The following is a 23,130-nucleotide window of genomic DNA, read 5'->3' on the forward strand; positions in this document are numbered from 1 at the left end:
GGAGCAGCTCCCAGTGCTTCCGCGCATGGGGCATTCCCAGGGCATGCACCTGGGAAACATTCCCAGACCCCACCAAAATAAAGTGACCCAAACCCAGCCGGTGACTGCTATGTAGCAGAGCTGGCCAAAAAAATATAGCAGCAAAGTTATTAGCTGCAGGTTTCCGGATTTCACTGCAGAAAGCCTGGCACATGGATCAAAGCAGGATGGCCTCTCCCATACAAGACTCGGTTCACAGCAAGATTTGTCTACAAGACAAAACTCAAGTTAATCCCTCTGGATCTGTTTGTTTTCAGTGGGCCTTGGTTCCCATAAAGAAAAATAAGAATAAAGCTTCTGTTATAATTTATATGTTAGACATCAATGTATATCATTCACCTTTTATCACCAGACCTTTTAACTCTGGCCAGTGCAATACAGATGAGTGCTTAAACATTCAGTTCAGCAACTTGTTTCCATTGCCTTTCCTCCCTAATCTTTAACTGCTTAAAACACCTGTAAGACCCAAATATCATGATATGCAAAAATAAATAATAGACCACTTAAGAATCACAGCTCTCTTGCAAAATCTTCCATAGCACTATACAAAGAGATTATTACCCAACATTAACTTTTATGTTGGTTTAAAGATTCAGCAAATTATTTAGCAAAACTACTCTCACTTTTTTTTTAAATCCAAAACCACTTATAAAATCAAACTCTGTACATTAAAAAGAGGAGACCAAAAGTCATACAGAGTGCTTTAAACTATGTCTTTTCCAAAGTCCCACAGGGAGCAATTGATGAAGCTTGTTTTCCAAGTCTTGGTAGCAGAGTGAAGATTTGTGCAATTTAAAGTTAATTGTCACGTTATTAAGAGCATTGCACTCAATTAAAATGGGCATAATTCACTGACAGAGAGGTAAGTCTGGAGTGAAATTCTGTAAAAGGATTTTCTAACCACCAGATCTGTGGCAATTTGTGTGGAACAGCTGAGGCTGGCTCACTCTGGAAAGGCAAAAGTCACTAATGGCGCAGCCTATTTCTCAGCCATTACAGATGCTGCGTGATCCATCACACATCACTGCCGCAGCCATTTCTGCTCAACCTCTCTCTCCCGTCCTTAGATAAAGATAATGATAGCATAATTTGCGCTTGCGAGAGACTGTCAAAAAGTGCTTTGGACTTCTAAGACTTCAATCAAATACTGAAAGTATCCTTATAACAGCCTTTTCTCCACACAGAGTATCTGCTGCACCGCACCAGGGAACTGCACAGGCTTGCACAGCTGAGGGGAGCAACCCAATGGCTGAGATTTGCAGTAGGTATGTAAATCCCCATTTAATTTCTAAGTCCTTGGCACAACTTTCAACAAACATTTATGGCTCAAAATAGCAAATTAATAAGGAAGAACTTAACACACTGGGCAGAGAAGAGACTGCTGATTTATTTGACTCTGAAGGGATGGGTAAAATGGAGAGTGATCCGTGGCTGGTATTGCATGCTCATTTCAGATCTCCAAAGGCACTAATGATTGCTGCAGGAGACATATACTACTATCTGCAAAGCAAGAAGGAAATGTCCAATAAAAACTTAGCGATTTTCTTCTAGTAGTGGAAACCCCACACACGCCAATTTTAAGAAAGATTTTCACTCTTTTCTACACAAAATACCACAACTGTTTCAAAAACAATTCCTATGTCTGTGCTTCCTCCTCCTACACATTCGCAAGTAACATTTTGTCATTTGTGCACTAAGCAAATGAAAGCTTCTATCCCTGCCTTTCATTTCCACAGACCCATTTGATAAGGATATGAGCACAGCTATTTGTGATCCAGGTCTCATTTCACACAAGGTACATGAGCTAGCGTTTATCTTTAAGCCTGCAAGAAATCCTCCTGCAACCAAATGGGAAAATTCACAAACCGAACATCACCCATGTGTGGATAATATCTGAAAACAAGGCCATAAATCTGCATTCACCTTAGGAAAACAACTCCACGCTTCTCTTCACAAAGCCTGTTGTGCTGCATACTCAGTATTTACAATCTGCTCTAATAATGGCTATATTAAGCAATTATTTTGCATTGGTCCATCGTTCAAGGAAAAGGAGCTCAGTGGAGATGCACTGGGAAAGAGCGGGATGCACTGGGAAAGAGCGGGATGCACTGGGAAAGAGCGGCCGCGTACCGGTTCCACCCGCGGCTGCCGCCGAAACGCCTTCTCCAGCTCTCGGCACCGTGGCGCACGCAGGAGGAGCTCACGACGTATTTGAAATGCTAAATTATTCCGTTTGTCACTTCTCTGGTCTTAATGCAACAATTAACAACATGCTTATTTTAATATACCTCCATTATTAGGACAAAACATCACAGCAGGCAAGGTATTTAAAAGTATCAGCTTCGAGGCTTTTATTGACTCTTTCACAGGACTTTTCTGGAGTTAATCTAGAAAAACAAAAAGACATCTGTCCATATTACCACACATTAGAAGAAAAAGGATTTGTAAAAGCTTGTCACATGCAGCTTTTCTAAATATCTGTTCATTTTTAGTATTACTTTGCTTCAGTATTGAAAATTAAGCCTATGCACCAGGACAGTGAATGAACTATTTAGCAATCATTTTTCCTTTCAATCGCTTTATTTTCTTTCTTGTTCTTTAACACTTGTAAGTTTTATATTTAGGCAGAAGTCTTTAAGCGAATTATTGCTTAAAGTAAATGAAAGCTGGATACCAAAAACCAAGCTTGTGTTGCATGCCAATTCATGTCTTAAAGGCAGCAGCCTCTTTTTCTTCTCCTAACCCTCTGCCTTATACTTTGCCCAATTTCTGCAGCAAATGAAACAGGAATCCTGCGGAGCAAACAGTTTATCATGCAATTAAACCTTACAACACATTCACAAAAGGGGGCCAAAGTGCAGCAGCTTTAAAAAGAGCAAAACCACAGAAGACTTTTAATAAATTTATATTTTAGTAAGCACGTACTCTTTGTATGACTGAGCTAGAAATTCTTCTCTTCTATAAGAGCTGTACAATTCAAAAGATTTCTCTCTCTCAGAACAGCCCCATGCGAATTCACTAGGAAAGCTCATGGGCTGAAAACCCCCAAGTTTCTTAACTGCTTTGTTAGTTTGGAGCCTAACTGAGAACAAGCAAAAGCATTAGTACTTAACAAATACATACTCTTTCCCCTATTTTCCTTGCCTAAACCATTTAAACTCCTGAGGGTGCAGGAACTGCTTAAGCTTTTAATTCCCTCAGTGCTTTTGCACAGGAATCTGTTGGCTTAGTAGACTTACAACAACCGCGTTGTTAAGCACGAGAAGCAAGATAACAAGGAAAGTCCTACTCCTGACGCTCCCCTTCGCTCCGGTCCTACCTACCAAATATTGCTCTTCCTACCTGCTGCTGCCCAGCGAGAGTGTTGCCACAGAAAGCGCCAACAACTTGGAGTGTCTCAAGTTTTGTTTTATAGTGGGAAGTTAACTTTCAGGTGTTCTTATTACTGACAGCTTACAGAAAGCAAGTTTAAATGTAACAGAAAACTATTTAAATAAAACAGATAAAAACCCCATTATTGCTACTTTTCTTCACTTGAAACCTTTAAACTGTGGCTTAGTTTTATTTTGCTGTTGAAACTAGGTCTTCAGTCAAAAAGCAGGAGTGGTTTTTTCCCACATGTGTGAATACTTAAAATAAAATTAGATTGAATTTCATCACCGGTTTTGGGGGTAGGTTGAGGGGAGGAAAGAGGGGAAGAAGAGTTGAGGTAAGATATTACTTTTTTTTTTTGCCTTACAAGTTGCTGGGGCTTGCATAGGGGCAGGGGAGAAATGTCAGTTTTACATCTGCGCTCCTGTATGACCCATCCACCAAGTAACCAAAAAAGTACCTCCATCGGTGACCTGCTTCTCACCACAGTTGCAGGCTCACTGCTGACTAGTGCAAAAGGGAGTTTTGTCTGTCTTCAACTTCTTAGCCACACTAACTTCCTAAGAAGATCGTTCTATAGTATGTGAAAACAGCATTTTCAGCCTCTAGAAACAATTGTTTTGAGCAGAAAGTCCAACACTTTAATCCACAAGCACTTTTTCTTCTGAAAACAAACCAGTATATACATATTTTGTAACAATTTCTATCTGACTCTCAGATTTTATAGAAGATGCTACATCAAGGTTAAATGATTTTTAAAATGATCTACGCCACTATGTTAGTTCTGAATTAAAACAACTTGCCTGCTCTAACTAGTAACAAGGAAATTAAATACAACACTGTGCATTATACAATTAAAAAATTTAAAGATCCTAATTCCCTGAAAAGTTTCTGGCCAGTACAAATTCTTAAAATATTGGGGGGGGGGTGGGAAGTCTTTTCTCAACAGGTATGGCAGGTACAAGAAAGAATAAACTCACTACAATTTCAAAAGCAGGCTTGGGATTGATGTCACAAATAATTCCGAATCTCTGCACTGTACACACAAAGAGGTATTTACTACCCACAGATAAAATACAGCTTTGAAGAACTGTATGCCTGTGGATCCAGATGTTCTAGAGGTATACACGAAACCTGGATGATTTTAATTCTGCCAAATGAATACAACTGTGCTACCTTTTTCTCCTAAATAAGCAGTGAGAAATATATGCATCTATTGTTCATTTGCATCTTCCTAAGCAAACGGTCTTAGAAAAGTTGTGATAATTGTAAATACTCCATTAAACAGCAAAAGCATGCAAAATACCACAAAAAAAATATTAACAGTTTGGAACAACAATTAAAAAAAATATTTTTTAGAAAAATAACTGTGATTCCTTGAAACGGCCATGTCCTTTTAGAGACCTATTGGTTTACCTGTCCGTTTCATTCTTCCAGCTTCAGAAATATGGAAAAAAATTGTTCACAATGAACAAGTCATGTAAAAGTGATCCAACTAAACTACAGTTTATGATAGAATATATTTGTATTCTGTACCTTTCTTTTTAATGTCACAATATTTGGGCACCACACCCTAGGCTCTCATTGTTTTTAAATCCCTCAGAATTGCTTTCGTAATAATAATTCTCACAACACTGAAAATCTTTGGCTCCATACTTCAATGTCAAAAGGAATTTATTCTAACAAATAATACAAAACCTTTTGTCCTTTTAAATACGAAATTTTAACAAGGTACATAATTGTACTTATTGCACATCACGAGTACAAATTTAATTCGTATTGCATAAGAATATCAGATTTATTTTTTTCCAGATTGCTAAAAAAGCTGGAGGCATTTCCACGGAGTATTAACCTTAAAAATCTTGACACTCCTCACAGGAAATTGATTTTCTACAAAAACTTTGGAAAGGATTCAACTTGGATTCCTGCACAAGATATTTGCAGTCCATTTAGGTCCAAACCTACAACACAACCCACAGATAAGAGTGCAGCATATAAAAACCCAACATATTGGAACAAGGTGGCGTCAAGTGAAACTTTGAGAATAAAAGTCCCAGAGGAACAGAACGAAAGGTAACAAAACAAACAATTTCAGAGTTTAACTTTTTTCCCAAGTCCCCTTAGTAAGCATTCTGTAATAAAATTGTTTTCATGGTAATTGCCAATCTTCTGTAAGTCTTGACAGACACGTAAAATGGCAACCATCCAACTTATCTTGCCCCCATAAGCTTCGTATATGGCTCGTGTTTCAAGGAATGAATAAGAAACATTTCCTACTCAACAAGACGTTTATTGTGAATTCATTTCCTTAGAGAGGTTTTTGGGTTGGGTTTGGGGTTTTTTGTTGGATTTTTTTTTTTTTTTAAACAGAGTGGTGGTGTCAATATTTCCAACGAGGGCCCTTTGAAAACCGGCCTCTGATAACAGGCCTTCTTTTCTGGCCCACAACCAAGCTTGGTTTCAGGAGTGAAGAGCATACATGACCACAAGAAGCAGCCACTAGCAGTAGGAACCATGTTTTGAAAACTAGACTTTTAAGGAAAGAAAAAAACACTGACAAACACACCATGCAATACAATCCACCATTTCCATGCACCTGTAAGAACTGTAACTTCAAGCCTGCCTTGGTGGAAACTTAAGATGTTCTTATGAACATCAAAACCTTCGTGAATTCTTCACAGATTAGCCCGTTAGGGCGAGGGGATGGTCTCAGGGCAGGCAATGACCCTGGACACAACTCACTGATGGACGGTAAAGATCCTGCAGTCGGTAGGTGCGTTTCGGCTGCCTTGGGGGTTGTGGTCGGCGGCACCGTCCGGGCACACAGCAGACCCATGAGCGGGTGGCGTGGCCCTGTCCATAGGCACCGCGGCTCCCCAGGGGCCTTTGAAAACGTACCGGCGTGCCTCAGGCACAAGGGTGTCCCTGCTCAAAGCCCAAAGGAAAGCTGCAGTGAAATTCCCTCTTCTCTGAAGAATCATGCCCATATGGTTTTTATTCTTACGTCTGGTATGACCACTTGTACCCTTATCTATCTTATTAGCAAATGATACTTCAAGTTTCTTGGAAGAAAAAATGTCTCTACATTCATTTTCCCCAAGACTCACTGCAGAAATGTCCAAACATGTAAATGGCAGTTTGCAGCATTGAACTAAAAGGAGACACAACAATAGTTAGCTTGAAAAGGGAGAGAAATAATCTGTTCTTCATATCCTCTGTAGACAGGCATAGGGCTTAAAAAAAACCTTCTTAAATCTAAAGATAAGGCAGCAGTAGAGTACATTGCTTACAAAAGTTGCAGAGTTATCACCGGGGATTAACAAATTGCTCAAGAATGACACAGAAATGGGATTTTGCTGTGAAAAGGAGAGGGTGTCTAGGGATGGCCTGAGGTCCTTTCCACGTCTGTAGATAATCCAACTTCCCATAAAGATGAGGCTGACGTGATCACACCGCCCCAAATCCTCTCCCCAAAACTTTTCAAAGCCCATTAGTTTTGGTGTCCATTTGGTTTGAAAGAAGGGCAGGGGTGTCAGAGAAATGCATTTCTCAGCCTCTGATTTTCACGGGTCTGACCAGTACCGCTGACGCAGCTCAGCCCCTTCTCCGTGCTGACACGGCCGTCAGGTAGCTAGTCAGGGCACGGGTTGCTTCTGAACCCATTAGTGTTTATGCTTCCACTGGCCCATGAAAAATGCTACGCTCACATTGCCATGTGCCTTTTTCCTATAAAAAAGCCAGTGTGCAAGGCCAGGAGCGAGGGAGGGATGGCACACCAAGGGCGACCCTTAGGACAAGAGTCCTAAGTACTGTAAGACAAGACCATGTCCGCCAGTCCCTACCTCAGCTGCTGTTTCATAAAAAACTACGAAAACGCCATTAGTGGCACCTAACATCTACAAAAAACCTTAGACATGCTTTTGCTGATTATCCTTTCTTTTATTCCCTGTTACACCTTGGGAAATAAGAACGACAATCAAAGTCCTGTCTCACTGTGCAGCCCCTCTTACCAGTGATCAAACCCTCTTCCTTTTGTAGATTAAAAAGATCCACGATCGCTCCAGACTGGTGCTCCTTCCCACCAGTTTCTTCCTCTGAAAGTAGCAAAGTCAGTAATGAAGCAAAGAGCAGAAAAATGTTCAGGCCTAGCTGATTGAGGTGAAGGTGTGTATGGCCCACTGCTTGTGTCCCGCTTCTCAGCAGAAGCTCAGCCCTGGTGTTTTCAGAACATGCAAGAAGTCTGCTCTAGCCTGGGCAAGCTGGTTAAACACAAGCATGCAGGATTTCACAACTTTCCACGAGACCGCCAACATGTATCTTACAGTGTCTTTGACTAACACATTGCTGCAATTTTTCATAAAATTTAAAAACGCGTTCATCTTAAGCAAAAGCATGCGTAGAGTACTATTCCTCAAAACTCTAGGTAAGAATGTTAACAATAATATATAATTTCAGAAATTATTTTGCATTCCAAATAGTCTTTCAAACAAACCACGTCACAAACATTTTGTGTAGCTTAAGACCTCAAACACGTTTACAAAGTCAAAAGGTACACACAGTCAAGCAAAGTTTGGCTCATAATTAGATATTGTTAAATATTTTTTTCCAAGACTTAGTATCGGCAGACACGCTTCTGCAATGAGCTGGTGGTGGCTGTTATTTTTAAATTCCACTGGAAATAGTTGTGCAGATTTTGTACAAGAAAGTATTTCCCCGCAATGTTTATACTTAAACATTTCTGTAATGACAGTTTGAAAATAAGGCCAATTTTCCTTCCAAACTGAGAAAAACAGACAGCAGAGACATTGTAAGAAATTAAGGAAAGTCTATTACTCATCTTTACCCATCATAAAAAACATTGACTTTTGTAAAGATAAATATACATAAAAACCTGTAAATACTTTCAAAAGGTGACAGGATCCTCTTAGCTAAGAATGGAAATGAGATATATCCACAGCAAGAGAAGTATTTGGTGTTAAGACATAACCTTGCTGTAAAGGACAACGGGGCAGGCAGCCTCTCCTGCACGCCAGCGCAACGCGGGCAGTTCCTGCGCCACAAGCAGCAAACTTCCTGAAGGGAAACCGCTGCTAAATGATCCAGACCTGTTAGACATGGCTAAGAAATTAACGCCTCCTTACACAAACAAATGAGGAATGAAGTTGGGTATTTAATTTAGAAGCAGCTATCGATTGCGACATGCTGAGCTGGCACATTGTATGCGAGGGGCTCACCTGCTTGCTGTGCCAAGTATAGTCCACCTGTTCATCTGAATACCCAACATAAGATGAGACATCACATGGGGTGACGGGGAACCTGAGCCTAAGTACAATTAAAAAAAAAAAAAAAAAAAAAAAGGGATCGGGTATGTTCTCTCCAGCTCCCAGGCAGACGGCAGCCACAAGGGCTGGAAACACTAGGAGAAAGTACTGGCACAAAAGGAGCAAAAATAGCACCGGCACATTGTCTTCAGCTTCCTGGGGAGTTAGAGGGAATTTATAGGACAGAGAGGCAGACAGCTCCCAAAGCCCCGCGGCGATCAAAGGTGGGCTGCAGCTACCTGCAGGTACGCAGGTGCAGGCCACCGTACAAAGCACTGCATGAGCGAGGGGTGCGGGCAAACAAAACACAGCGCCTGGCAAGCCCTCACGGGACTACGTTAGACCTCTCAATGGTAATGGCATATTTAATAGCCGTATAAACGAGAATCCATCTCCAACGCATCCATGTCGAAGCACTTGCTTTTTTCTTAAAGCCAGAAAACTAAGGAAACCAAGGAGGCAATAGGATTCAGCCCTAGTTTCAAGGAAATTTTCTCACAGCAATACATTTTTGCAAGACATACAATTAAAAAAAAAAAAAAAAAAAGCCTTAAGTAAAGCTGACAAAAAGAGCAAGAACACATCCCTTCCGTTTCTCTTCCCACTATTTATTTATTTCCTGGCAGATGCGGAGAAGTGCTGAAGCAGCAGCTCTCTTGGCTGGTGGAACTCGCCAGCTGGAACCAAGGGGAACAAAGAGCAGCGCAGGTGGAGCCGCGTGGGAAGAGACGGGGGGGCAGACAGGGGCACAAAAATAGCGACAGAGAGCAGATATGGAGAGACTCGCCTTCCCCTTTTGCTCCTCCCCACTCGCTATCACAGTAGCTTTAAGATGCTGTTCTACAACCATCTTTTATCTCATGCCCACTCCAGTGTTTCATAACTGCATCGGTTCTAATAAGACATTGCCTTTGAGCAGCAGAACCAACAAATCCCGACCTTCTCTGGACCCTTGTCTTGAGGTGACGTTCCCCTACAGATTCTTTAATGTTTAACATGGGTTGAGTTCGCTCTGGGACCTTTCCCTCAGCAGGAAAATCAATAGGGTTTTCTTTTACCAAATGGCTTGGGTCTTTCACACAACTCTTCGGAACTCTTCAAAGTCTCTCAATTTTCTGTGAAATTTTGTTGAAATAGTTAACAGATTCAGAAGCTATTACTGGGCTGAATTAACAGCATTATTGCAGAAGCCTCATTTCTTTCAAAACCAGGCCAAAAGAAAACCCCAACCCATGACATGGGGAACTGGCAAATTTTAGATTACATTAAGAGAGATGAAATGGAATAAGCAGCAATAATGGAGACCATCTCATTCTTGTGCTCATTTTGGAGCTGCAACCACAAAGCTATGTAGGAAATGGCAAGACCTTTCAGGAATATAAGCTTGTGGTTAGCCATATAATGATAACAAAAAGACCATTAGCTGGTAGGTCATTCCCAGCAGGAGATGAAACTTTGCGTTGCATAAAGAGCAAGGTGACACGTTAAGCAAGCCCCTCATGGAGAACCAGAGGAAGGATGCCTTCCCCATAGCGTACGTTACACATTCAGAAACTCAAATGTGTCTTCAGCCATTTGATCATTTAATGATTAATGAGACTGATGGGTGTTCACACAAGGATATAACTAGCTTTCATATTCTGCTTGCAACCTTGGTAATAAATAAGCTACTGTGGCCACAGAGGGGTAAACTGAGCGTTCCTATTGCAAATGAGTACTTCTGGCATTACACTTGTAGCAGTTCTCCCAGATGGACTGCAAGAAAAGGCTAACTCAACAGAGAATGAAACCTATCATAACAAGGTATTAAAAGCATGGTCAGGCAAATTCCTAACAGAACAGGAACAGCAGCAAAGCAAAAGAAACATTTTGTATTTCCCAGGACTGAAAAGTCATTTTAGCTTAAAATTTTTTAAGCATTAAGTTTGGGAAGTGGTTCACTATGGCAATGTGCATTAGCTTATGATTCAAACCCACCTTTCATTGGAACCACACAACTTCAATACGCTCTTTCATTATAAAACTATAGCCCTGGCCACTTTATAGCAATGGTGAACTGGTTTTGAAATGGCTTAATGGTCTTCTACAAATGAAAACTGCTGTACAATGTTGCTTGCAAGACATGTTGTCTTGCAATAGCCAACAGGAAGCAAAGCAAAATTTCAAGTATTTAGAGTTGGCCCAAATAATTTCACTGCTCCAAACAAACTAATTTCTTCTCTGTGCTCTGCAGAGTCAGATACAAACCATGCCACTCAACTAGACAGTGCAAACTGTAGAAATGCTGTTCTGAGCAAATGCCAATTTGACCATAAGACGGTCCTGCAACTATCTATTTAAGGCACTATATATTACCAGAAGTCTCCATATGAAAGGGAATCAGGAACACGGGAAACTAGACAGCACTACTTACCCACTTCTTCAAATGTATTTCACATCTACAGTCCTTGACACATTGCTCCTCTTTCTCTTCATTAAAATGTCAAACACTCATATTCTGAAACTTAACTTACCCTGAGTGACCAAGTTACTAGAAGGATGACTCAAGTATTACTGTGCCTGTCTCAGTATTAATTTGGTTGTTACTAATATTTGCACTTAGACATTGCCAAATAATTTAAACTGTATAGTGAAAAAAAAAAGATTCACAAACTTATCCTCTACTTTCGCCTTTTTGGATGTTTCCCCTACTCAGAGATATTTACTTTAAGACCTATCCTTCAGTATCTGAACAGAAGACCTTCACTCCAATTCCAGAGTGCCCTATTTTGTTGCCGGGCTTAAATTCAGTAGTTATACTAAAATGAAGTGCCTTGCTAGACTTAACTTAAAGCTTTACCTCTTGCACACTTCCCCTGCAATCAAATATATGCATGGTAAATAACGCAGTCTAAAAACAGCTAATGAGTATTTCCTAAGGAAAAATATTCCTTTGGAGAATATCTTCCCCAAGCACAGTCCTGATTTAGACTAGATCAAATAAAAGATATAATTACTATAATATAGCTGGGGGGAGGGGGGAACGGAGAGAGAGCGAGAAGGAAAACAAGGGTCTGATAACTCGATGTAAATAACATTAAGAATTATTTTCCTGCCGACATCAGCACTCCCCAGCGCTGCTCGCTCTTGCCCTGAAACAATATTTGCTCGGGCCAGTGAACCCGGGACCTGTCACGCTGTGAGGTTCCAGGTGCTGTAACATCATCACACCCGGGCTCCCCATCCTGGTTCCTTCCTCTCACAACATGTTTTGACAGGCATGACTTCATACCTGTATTATTTTATAAGTATACTATATCCCCAGAAAAATAATTCAGTGCTCTTTTTTTAAAAAGTCCACGGTTAAGCGTGGGTAGCAGCAGGTTACAATACAAGTGCAAAAAAACCCAAACCTACTATTTTTTACAGTGGAATCCCTCCATCACATACCCGGTGGAGAAAAAAGAAAGCCGAGGCTCTCCTCATTTCTAACTTTGGTGGCATCTCATGAGAAACTCAACCTAAAAACAGGATAAGATTCTGGTTGTGTAATTTTAGGGGGTTTGTTTTGGGGTTTTTGTTATAGGGGTTTTTTGGAGGGGTTGGGTTGTTGGGGGTTTTTGGGGTGTTTGGGGTTTTTTTGCTATTGATGGGCTTTTCATGAGACTACTCAGGGACTCTGTAGGAAGCTTCAGACATCAGCATAATTTTAAACCTCATGTTAACCCTTTTTAAAGGTTATCAGGTTCCAGCCTGTTTCACCTTCTATCTGCAGCGGACATTTATATTCATAACCTGCTCATCACCATGGTATCTAAAGCATCTAATAAAAAACAGAAACAAGCAGCTTCCTGGTTCCTGCCTTTTATTATTCAACAAAAGAGAACAGCAGCTAACAACATAATTGGGATTTATTTTTTTGCCTTCTGATCTTCTCCCAAACCAGATATCCCCCAATGCACACACTGGCCACCTGGCTGACTCTTTCAAGCTGCTTCTCCAATCTCTTTCACAACCACTGCTTGTAATTACATTCCTGCTCCAACTACCTCCCAGCTCCCTCATCCTCAGGTAAGGTCTCCACTTGTCTTACATTCTTATAATGGGAAACCAGTTTTAGTCTATCTGTTCCTACCAGAACCGCAAGGGATCCCATCTAAGTATCGGTAGCACAAAAAGCTGCTGGGAGACATGAACGTCGCAGTTAGCAAACCCAGAAAGGAACCCGGCCAGTAACCTAGAAGTCAGCCCACAATGATCCGCAGAACCATACCATCACTTTGGAATAGCCTTGTATTCAGAGTCTTCCTCTTACTCTGTTTAAGAAGGGAATTACTGTATTTTGGGTCCACAGGAAAATTTTCAGGACCCCTTTTTACCATTAATACTGAATTCAGAGTTTACAGAAGAGAAGAATAGACGGCCAGGACATATGCGACACGTCCACATAGTTAAACAGGAGAATATTTCTAGCAGCTACAATTACCTAGGTCTTCCACAACTTCAACAATGACAGAAAAACTTGTTCTTCAGGGAGTTAAACTTTTTGCTTCTCACTTCTCAGAATGAGAATCAATTATGGACAACTCTTCATGGCAGATCTGACACTTGGTGTCTCCCAGTCCTCCATCTTTTATACTTAAAATAGTATCAGCAGAACAAAACGAAACCAAACCAACCGAACACCCCCCCCAAAAAAAACCCCACCACCCCTGCTCCCCCCCCCCCCCAAAAAAGCAATGGGGCATTCTGAAAGCAGTGACACAAAGTGCCTCCAGTTGCTAAAAAAAGCAAGAGTTAGTACCCAAGAAGTGACAAAACACACACACACAGAAACCCTGACAAATCGTCCCCAGCTAGATGGCAGCCACCAGACCTAGTCATCTTGAACTAGACTAACTGAAAATACTGCAAAATCTTGAGTTTCTTCCTGAAAAAGCCACTTTGATTCCAATGAGCCTTCCAAATTTCTGCTAGGAAATGAAGGATTTTTTTCCAGGTTGCCTTAATACAAAGGTACCATAGAGTGTCGTGGAAGCTGTTGTTTTGACGTTTCACACCCTTATGGTTCCTCAGCAGATGACATTTATGAGGCACCACGGTCTCCCATCTGAACAAGCTGCCTGGCCACCATCACTGCTACACGCAACAGCAGAATTAGTCTAACCAACGAAAAGGAACAAAGATGATGACCTCCTTCCCAAAATTCATGTATTTAAGATGTCGTAGTGCTTTAACACATAAGCGGTTCAAAACAACGTGTTTTGATTTAGTTCAATAAATTGCAGGTTTTTAAACATTTCCAAATCAACTTCTCTTGCGAACATTTCTCACAGTTAACTTTGCCCTAGAAGGCCAGAAAAAATTCTGGCATTTCCCATAAAAATGTAATTCTGGGTTTTGCTCCACTTTGCAGACAAAATGAGACCCTAATAATACAGAAGAAAACAGAGACTCTGTGACACAAGATGCACTTTTGACACAAACAAAAAACACATATGGACTTATCTCCCATTTCATCAAAATATTTTTTTCTAAAATAAGCGTCTTTCTTCAGTAGTTACTGTGATGTGATTTTCTAGACTGGCTCCCCCCCAAAAAAACCTGATGCTCCCTGTACCCATCCTATTTTACCACATTTGGCGCATTTCCTGAGTTCATTTCCCTAGCACTTACAACTACAGCAGGTACTTTTAAAGGCAATGCAACGAACGTCCAAAACATTATCCTCTACAGTTGTGCAGTTATCTTAATCAATATCACAAATTAAAATCCTTCTTTAGTTGAGAGTTATGGATTATTTTTATAAGCCTGAAGAGTTGTCAAAAGACTTCTTAACTGAAGGTGTACCGCTGTAGCTAACTCCATCGCATATGGTGTGTGTAGAAGACACCTCCTGCCCTTCCTTGATCTTATACCCATTTACCTATAGTTTGAACCAACACATCACTTGGAAAAGCAGCTTACATTTTTTCTCTTCCACATCACTAAACAAAACCCTAAAATGATCACTATTTCACTCAACATGCTTGCACCTTATGCGTTGAAATGCGTCATTCAGTCAGTGAGAACCTACTTGTTTGCGTCTAAACCAAGCGTTCATCCTCAATTCAGCTAAAGAGCGCAGGACTTCAAAGCAGCAACATCAGACAGAGTCAAAGGTGACATCGTCCCCAGTGCCCGTGCACAGTATGCCAGCATTTTACAGCACACTTTATATCACGACTTGCATTTGCATTTCTGTCTGTACATAGTAAAGGAAAGGCAGCCTGTGGGTATTAAAACATAAAGCGTTCTTATAAAGGCACCAATTATTCAGAGGAAGAAAAGCAAAAAAAAAATTTTAAATAAATACATAAATCACACTGCTGAGTTCGTTTTGCCTCCCTCCCCATTTGTTTTTATTTTTGGCATTTGAAACCTCCAAGTACTTCACCTTTTACTGCTCCACTGCTGTTACTGTTGGTAACAAAATAATTCTGACTGTATTTGTTAGCCCATAGCTCTCATCCTGTTTTGCAAATGATTAGACACATTGTTTTATTCTGAAAGACCATAGTCTTGGCTTCCATAGGACATCATTGTGTAAATTACGCCATAAGTAAATAATGCATGAAATGTGAAATGTTACCTATGCCAAAGCTGATCTGATGTTTCTTGGTGTGGAAAAAGAGACTTTAAGAAGAAGAAAGGATTAAAAATAAAAGTAAATGGATTTGAAAGGCTCATGCCAAAAACCACTCTAAATTAATAATAAATAACAATAATAAAGTAATGCTAAGACATTCGCTATTGAAAGTGGAATTCAGCTTCATGACTCCTACCGTAGTGAGCAAGCGGACACCGCGGGCCATGTTCAGACAGCTTAAATTCAAGCTCAGCCAAGCGTTTCCCATTAGCCGACTCTAAATTTTCAGTGCCACCAAGCCAATGGGAATGACGAGGTCCGAATCCAGTGCTTCAGGTATGGCCCTGCTCAAAGGAGTAGCTCCCCACCACCTCCTGTCAGAGAAGAGGACCAAGCGAGGTGCACGTTCAGATTGCAAGGCCTTGCAGATGCAAGGATAAGATACCAGAAGAACCATTTGCAGCTTTTTTGGATGGGGGGAGACTGCTCAGGGAAGAAAAAACCCCACAGAGATCAAAAATAAAGCAGCAGAAGAAAACACGGAAGATGTGCTTTGGTAGTCAGGCTACCTAAAGTTCCCCAAGAACCTTTTTTTTTTTTTTTTTTCCTTAAAAGACATTTGCTAATCATGCTGCAGTAAGTGGGGCACTTGTAGCTCTGCTCAGCCATTTGTGTTCGTTAGGAAGGCCGCTGAATGACTCATGCGGGTACAACGTCAATTTAACAGGCAGCGTGTAACCTTGGGGTAGTTTTAAGCAGGCCTAGTCCCAACTGGAGAGAGCCCACCGCACAGCACAGGCACGCTCCGCACGGCGTGACAACCTGCTGGGGGACGCTTGTCCGAGACGGCTTCTTCAGCACTCCTCTCCGAACCTACCACCCAGCCTAAACCAACCGGCAGCACGAAGCAGCTTAACCTTAACGTTTGCAAGGCAGACTCATGGGAGAAATAAGTTATTTAAAACATTATTTGAGTCTGAAGAGATAAGACTCTCATTCCCTTTTTGGTCTGTATTGGAACTTCCTAGTTATTTTTCTAGATAAAGATCTGTCTCATCAGTTGGTCATGATTAAATCAATATATATATTTTTTTTAAATACAGTAACATTTGTTTTTACTAAACAAGTAGCATTTTATTAAACAAATAGCATTTTACTAAACAAGTAGCCCAGGGAAGTGTTGACTCCCCTTCCCTGGAGGTATTTAAAGGACGTTTGGATGAGGTGCTTAGGGACTTGGTATAGTGGTGGTCTTGGCAGTGTTATGTTTATGGTTGGACTTGATGATCTTAAAGGTCTTTTCCAACCTACACGATTCTGTGATTTTAAAATATTTAAGCAACCACGTAGCTTAATATACATCTTATTTTTTTTTCCTAAGAAATTTGCTCCATTATAATCTTTAATAAGAGATACGTCTACTTGTGTAGGTACATGTGATATACGCAAAGTGAAATTTACATGAAAACTGGAATTAATTTAAAAATACACAGACCATCTTCATCTGCTAGAAAACGAAAACCACACACTTCTTATGTATACAAACACTTAGAAGTTTATAAAAACATGTTTTGTCTTTTAAACACTTTGGTAAATAAACTAAGTATAATTTGCAGTTAGTGATTTAGCTGATTATTCCTGGTCACTGTGTCCTACCAGATGACAGAAGGAATGGACCTCGTCCCACCACATCCTTCCACCTCATCATCGTATCTAAACTGCGGGGGGGGGGGGACGGGACTTCCCAACAGAGTTCTCAATTTTATGCAGTGGCCACCAAATAATGCTCCTGAATACACTGGAAAAAGAAAATATTCCCCCTGTTCAGGAAGAGGGGATTACTATTTGGTTTTCTACTCCAGCAACCTTTTCTAGTTAATTATCCACTAACTCAGCTGTTCAATCATTTGACTATCTTCAAAAGTTGAACTAGCACATATTGCTCATTAATGTTTTATTTTACCATACGTTGGTATGTTTAGATGTTAATACGTCAAAGAATCCTGCTTTACAAATATTATTTCAAACATATTTCTCAATTCATAATATTTTAAATTTAAATAGGTTATTTATCCTGATTCCTTGTCACAGAAATGCTTGTTCCATCTTTCATGAATCTGTCTTGGCTAAGTTTTTCAGCTCAGCTAAATTCATGTTTGCAGAGTTTATACCAACCCTCTTTTGTGGGGGTGTCTGCGCTAGATTCCCGCACTGAAGTAGGTGCATTCTGTGTCCTACGTGTCCTTTGCAAAACAGATTGTGGACAACATCAGTCAATCTGTGTATGAACATCACGATACTGACTGCATATTGCTGTAGATACATGCACGAGAAAAAGAGGTTATACTCAACTGCTTGGTGAAACCACTGCACTTAACACAAGTACCATGACAAAACCACTTAAAAAAAAAAAAAAAAAAGGAAAAAAAACCCACAAAAAAATTACTCATCATCACTGCTTCATACTGCAGCAATCTCTCATGAAGAAAGTTATTCATTTTCATCCCAATGGATCTTTTTCCTCCATCCCTCTTGTAGAATTATTTTAAATCACTGGCACAGCAAAGCATTACTTTATTGGAAAAGAAACTAATTAATTCATACTTGGTTGTAATGAGGGTTAATTACTGAAGGCTGCAGGCCTTGACCAGGCTAATTCTGACCATCCCACTGAATGTCTGTGACAAGCAGGTCTAGGAGCTTCTGGTTTTACAGAGTGATTTGGAACGCACTTGGGAAGGAACAGCTTCTACAAATCTTCTACTGTGTATCTCAACATTGTGGCACTCAAAACTACTAATCTTGTAAGCAGTGACTACTAAATGATAGTTTAAATGATAAACAATAGTTTAAAGATGCATTAGGACCTCAATTTTTTTTTTAATAGAATATATCATCAAAATTGCTTCAGGTGATGTTTTACCCTTTGGTATGATTTACATATTTTTTTAAATAAATAATACTGCTATGTTTTTTACATGTTCCTACTTACATAAACACAAGTTTGCTTGTGATTCTAGAAAGGCAATGACAGTTTGGGGGATTGTGGCCGGAAGTATTGATACTGAAATGTCAGTTTTCCTTTCCTCTTCTTGCTGTACCGCTTACATGAAGTTGTACTCCCCCTTTTGTTTCTTCCTGACTCTAAGACGTCAGTAGGATGTAATTTCTCCATGTGTACTCTAAGCTAACATCACTTTTTGATGGACTTATTGTTAGTCAGTCAGTCAGCTAAATCACATTTCCAGCACCAGCATAATGCCAAATTCTGTTAAGGGGCACAACAGAGCGAATTTTATCTTTTATAAAGTAACGATAAATCCAGACTTTCCTCCCTCAAAAAGTTCCTATTTTAACTGCTACAGTTCTTATTCTTTTCTGCCTGTTTGAGGCAGACAGTTAATCCCACCCCAGCTATTATGCAGGTACTAATTTATGCTTATGGAATAAAAAAAGTACTGGCCTTTTTCCAAAGAAATATCAACTCAGCAATTTTTTTTTAATCTATTTGCACTTCTGCTTTTTGAACACAAAAATACGGTAGAGTTGTAACTATAGAGACAAGTCACGATAAACACAAATTAACTCACGAATCCTGTGGAAGAAGAGCAAGATTGCTGGTCTGTGTTCCCTATTCACACAGAGCTGGAAGGAGAGTTCCAGCTAAAAAAATGCAGCGTCTGTGTAGCCCCAGCACCACACAATTAGTACTTGTCATCCTCGGAGCTCAAAATAACACAGTGTGTTCATTTGCAGAGGAAAAAATGCGTTTTCTTAAGAAAACTGGATCTCTGTGCTGATAGTGCAAATCCACGAATAAGATTAAGGTTTATAAAGCTGGGAATTAAAGATACCATCAGACAACCAAGTGAGAATTAATCAAGTAAGTCAGAAACTAATAAAAAGAGATAAGCATTTCAGTCTAAATCTTGAGTCCAGTCCTGCTCCCTAATTTCTTAAGACAAAATCTTCAGAGACCACAGTAATACCAACAAACAGTAAAACTAGCACAAGGTAACTCTCCTTTGCTGACCAGTGGGCGATGACTCTATAAAGCACTATTTTATCTGAAATCCATGCAGGCATCAGCCCCTTGGTACTTGGCACCCATAACGAATGCCCTTTGGCGTCCCAGACTCAAGGAGCAGAGAGGCTGTACTCGCTGGCGGCCAGCTTCAAAATGGAGTCACAAATCGATTGCCCAAAATGAGACAAGGCAAACCAGCCATCATCAACGCTTGTGGCACAGCAGTTCGTGAGGAGCATCAACATCCCAAGATGCTCAGGGAGCATAATCAAACCGATTCCTCCAAGGAAGAGGCCAGAAACCCCAGAGAGAGTTTGCCCTTGTGGGCACACAAACCTGTTGTTGCCATCTACCGATGGCCATCAGATGGCCATCTCGGTGCCTTCTGCTCTGAGATGCAGTCACTTCTCCCTTCTTCCCAACTGCTAGCGTACCTCTGCCTGCCTTCTCCCCTCCTAAGAAGCATTATCAATATTGATCTATGTAACAAAGTATGCTGTGGGATCGTCTTTGCTTCAGCAATATTTTTGTGGCCCCAGTGAGTTCAAAACATTTATTTTTTCAGGATTTTCTTCTTCTTTGCACAAATTCAGTTCTTTTTCCCTTTATTAGGAGTCAAAGCATAGGGAACACCATTTTCAACTTGACCAACGTGGGTAAATATAAATCCGGCTGACGCTGTTGAGTTTCTTCTATTTCTGACAGTCTGCATAATTGCATGGCACGTGACTAGACTGCTCCTTCCTCCTTTGACATAAATATTTTTAAAAATAAAAATAAAAACAATCCTAGCACAGATCTTTCAGGCAAGAGATTATGGACATTTTACAGAGTTACTTTAAAAGCCCCTGGTGAAAAATCTGCCACGGGCTTTGTGCAAGTCTAAATAAAATCTTAATGGTTCTGCCTTTAGCCACACTATATGGCTAGTCAAAGACTTCCAGTACGCGGGGGAGGTATGATTATACAGTCCACAAAAACCACGCTGTCCTGTCCCTGTCATGCCCTTCTCTGTCCTGTGAAGTGTCTGACATCTTTAATTTTAGTGCTAACTTCAACCATTTTTCCAGAACTCTTGCTGAGTTCATTCTTCAATTCTTTCTTTAAGGGAAGTTAAATAGGTACAACCTCTGCTGCACCCTATTGCCCAGCAGAATAGCGGGCTTTAATGAGCCTGGGTGTAATGAATCTGTGTTCAATCACTTCATTCTTAGCAAGACCCAGGACTCTCGGGTGCACACCATCTGCTCCTACTGACCCGGCTGCTCTTGGATTTTTTCCATTTATTCCAGCATTTCCTCTTCTGGCACATGCTCTCACATTCCCTACCTGCTCTCTGTTACCTAGCCTCTTTCATCTAAATAACCTCTTGGATCAAGCCAACTAACCTTTAAACAAAACAAAACCCTTGCCTGTTTGCTGTTTGGGAGCACGAGTTGCTGCTTTTCCCACAGGAATGGACATATTCAACAGCAGTACTCCAGCCGGGATGCACCCACGTGATTTTTGACTAGACTGCAAACCCTGCCATTACAGTTAAGGAAGGTGGAAGGACATTTCCCGTGATGCTTGTGAGAGTCCTCCTGATCAACAAGAAATCTCAACTGAAGACTGTGTAAGGAAAGGCTCCTTCTTTCTCAAAGATTTATCCCACTTATTACACAAGTACAAATCCCTGAAGACAACAGCACAGGTTCAAGACTTTGCCGTGGCACTAAATGCCAGTTCTGGAAGCATACTGATCTGTAAAACTGCTCCTCAATGAATACATTGAGAATAAAAAGCTGTAAATTGCACATTGCTTACAAAACGGTCCATAGCTGCCTCCTGTTATAGCCCACGTAAGGGCCAGGGAATGGTGTTAAGTACCTTCTGGACTGTGCAGGCTCTGCTTAGTAGAAATCCAGAACTGGTTTCCAATCCAAATCTCCCTATTTCTGACATGGCAAAACTCAGCATGACCGTTTCTCAGTTGGTCAGTAGGGATGCCTGCGTACTAAGCACTAATTGTGACAGATGGGGATTTTTAAAAGCATTTAAAAAAAACCCCAAACTTTCATGGTCAACAATTATTTCAAAGAAAACACATTATCTTAACCCAAATGAGCTGCCTCTGCCTAAAATGGGTGTTCCCTGTACTAGCAGAAAACATATACCATGAACCTCTGTGCCTTGTTCCCAGAATTGTTAGAACGGTAGCATTTTTTAAACAGAAACTATTAGACTGCATTTTTGGAGTATGATAAAAGACAAAATATCAGCAAATATCTCAAACAGTGTTGTGGGGTTTTCCCTATCGAAACATCCACATTTCCAAATTTGTTTTGTTTAAACACGTTACATTAATTCATTTTTTTTCTTAAGTCCCAGTAAATGTTAGCAAGAATACCTGACAGCAGTGGGTTTTGAGGACAGACGCTCTAGCCATAGAGCAGAACGCCACTGTGATTAGTGCCATATAAACAAGAGGGGGAAGGCAGGAAGGGGGAAGAGAAACAGCCCCAGATCCCACAGGCCTTATTAGCCAAATATTCCTGAAACCAATTACAGGCTTGTTTCCCACTAATATTCTCCTCACAGCATAAATATACCTAGAAATAATCTAAAATAGTAAAAAACAACAACAACATTAAAAAACCCCCAACATTTCCAGACTTAAGTCTCATATCACTATCAAAATGACCCCCAGAACAGATTATGATAACAATACGACAATAAATTTCACTTAAATGATAGGGTAAGGAACTACATAGCAAAAATAAGAGGTTTTTTCCATACTTCTTTGGAAAATGAAGTGACTAATACCGAAGTCACAGAAATTTATTAATAGGGCTTTAACAAGTTCCTTAAATACACCTTCTTATTTGAAATTAAATGCCCTCTTCTTCCCCTTTGCAAAAGACCTACTCTTGGTGCTAGATCTATGCGAAACTTCTACTTTCACCGCTCAATTCACCTGCAAGACCAAGGCCACAGTGTGGCTCAAAATGAAGTAGTACTACAGCGCTCGGTAACATTTTTGTTTTACAGATCTGGTAAACAGGGCAAGTAAGAGAGGAAAAATACCCTTGAAATATCATCATTTCCATTCAGAATCACCTGTGTAGTATGAATTTGTATAAATCCTTATGAGACGACCTGACAGCTATCGGGAAAGCAGTGGAGGAGTTTAGTACCCTCAGGCGGTGCCCAGGTATAACTATACTTCGGCTCAACTTCAACGTAACTTTTTTCTGGTTGATAAATAACGACTACTGAAGAACATAATTCCTGTAAACAAAAATAAAATAAAGTAAAATAAACAGGAATACCCTACCTCTGTTCAGTTTATTGTCAGAAGTATTATGAAACTACGGCGCATTAGTCAAATTACTAATCCACAGGTGGAGAAGACCACAAGCCCGGCTCTTCCCTGCCACTGGAAACTGCACGGCACGAGCCTTCCCACAGCCTGACCAAGCTCCTCCTCAAAACCAAGCAGGGTTTTGCCTCATAGCCTCTGTTGGGGACCTCTTCTGGGACTCTGCTGCTCTGATGGTGCGAGAGGCTCCCACTTCCGACCCAAACGTGATCTGCTCTCAAGGACAGACGTAGAAGCACCGCAACGTCATTTTACCTACAGATCTTTTCCACTGAAACAACACTTAAACAACAAATATCAGTGTTAAGCCAGGAATTAAACACATCGCGTGCCCTTTACAGCTCTACGAACACAACTGTCTTTATGACATTCGGGGGCCCTTTTGCAGAAGTTAATGACATTA

The 23,130-nt window shown here is 40.5% G+C and overlaps 2 protein-coding genes across 3 annotated transcripts in view; one reads left to right on the forward strand and one right to left on the reverse strand.

Annotated features, from left to right (window-relative positions):
- RBBP7 (RB binding protein 7, chromatin remodeling factor) overlaps positions 1-23,130 on the forward strand; it is a 459,800-nt gene that overhangs the window by 395,562 nt on the left and 41,108 nt on the right. The gene's annotated exons all lie outside the window — the stretch shown is intronic.
- REPS2 (RALBP1 associated Eps domain containing 2) overlaps positions 1-23,130 on the reverse strand; it is a 99,218-nt gene that overhangs the window by 75,150 nt on the left and 938 nt on the right. The gene's annotated exons all lie outside the window — the stretch shown is intronic.

The sequence above is a fragment of the Mycteria americana genome, chromosome 1 (assembly GCF_035582795.1).
Source record: "Mycteria americana isolate JAX WOST 10 ecotype Jacksonville Zoo and Gardens chromosome 1, USCA_MyAme_1.0, whole genome shotgun sequence".
NCBI lineage: Eukaryota > Metazoa > Chordata > Aves > Ciconiiformes > Ciconiidae > Mycteria > Mycteria americana.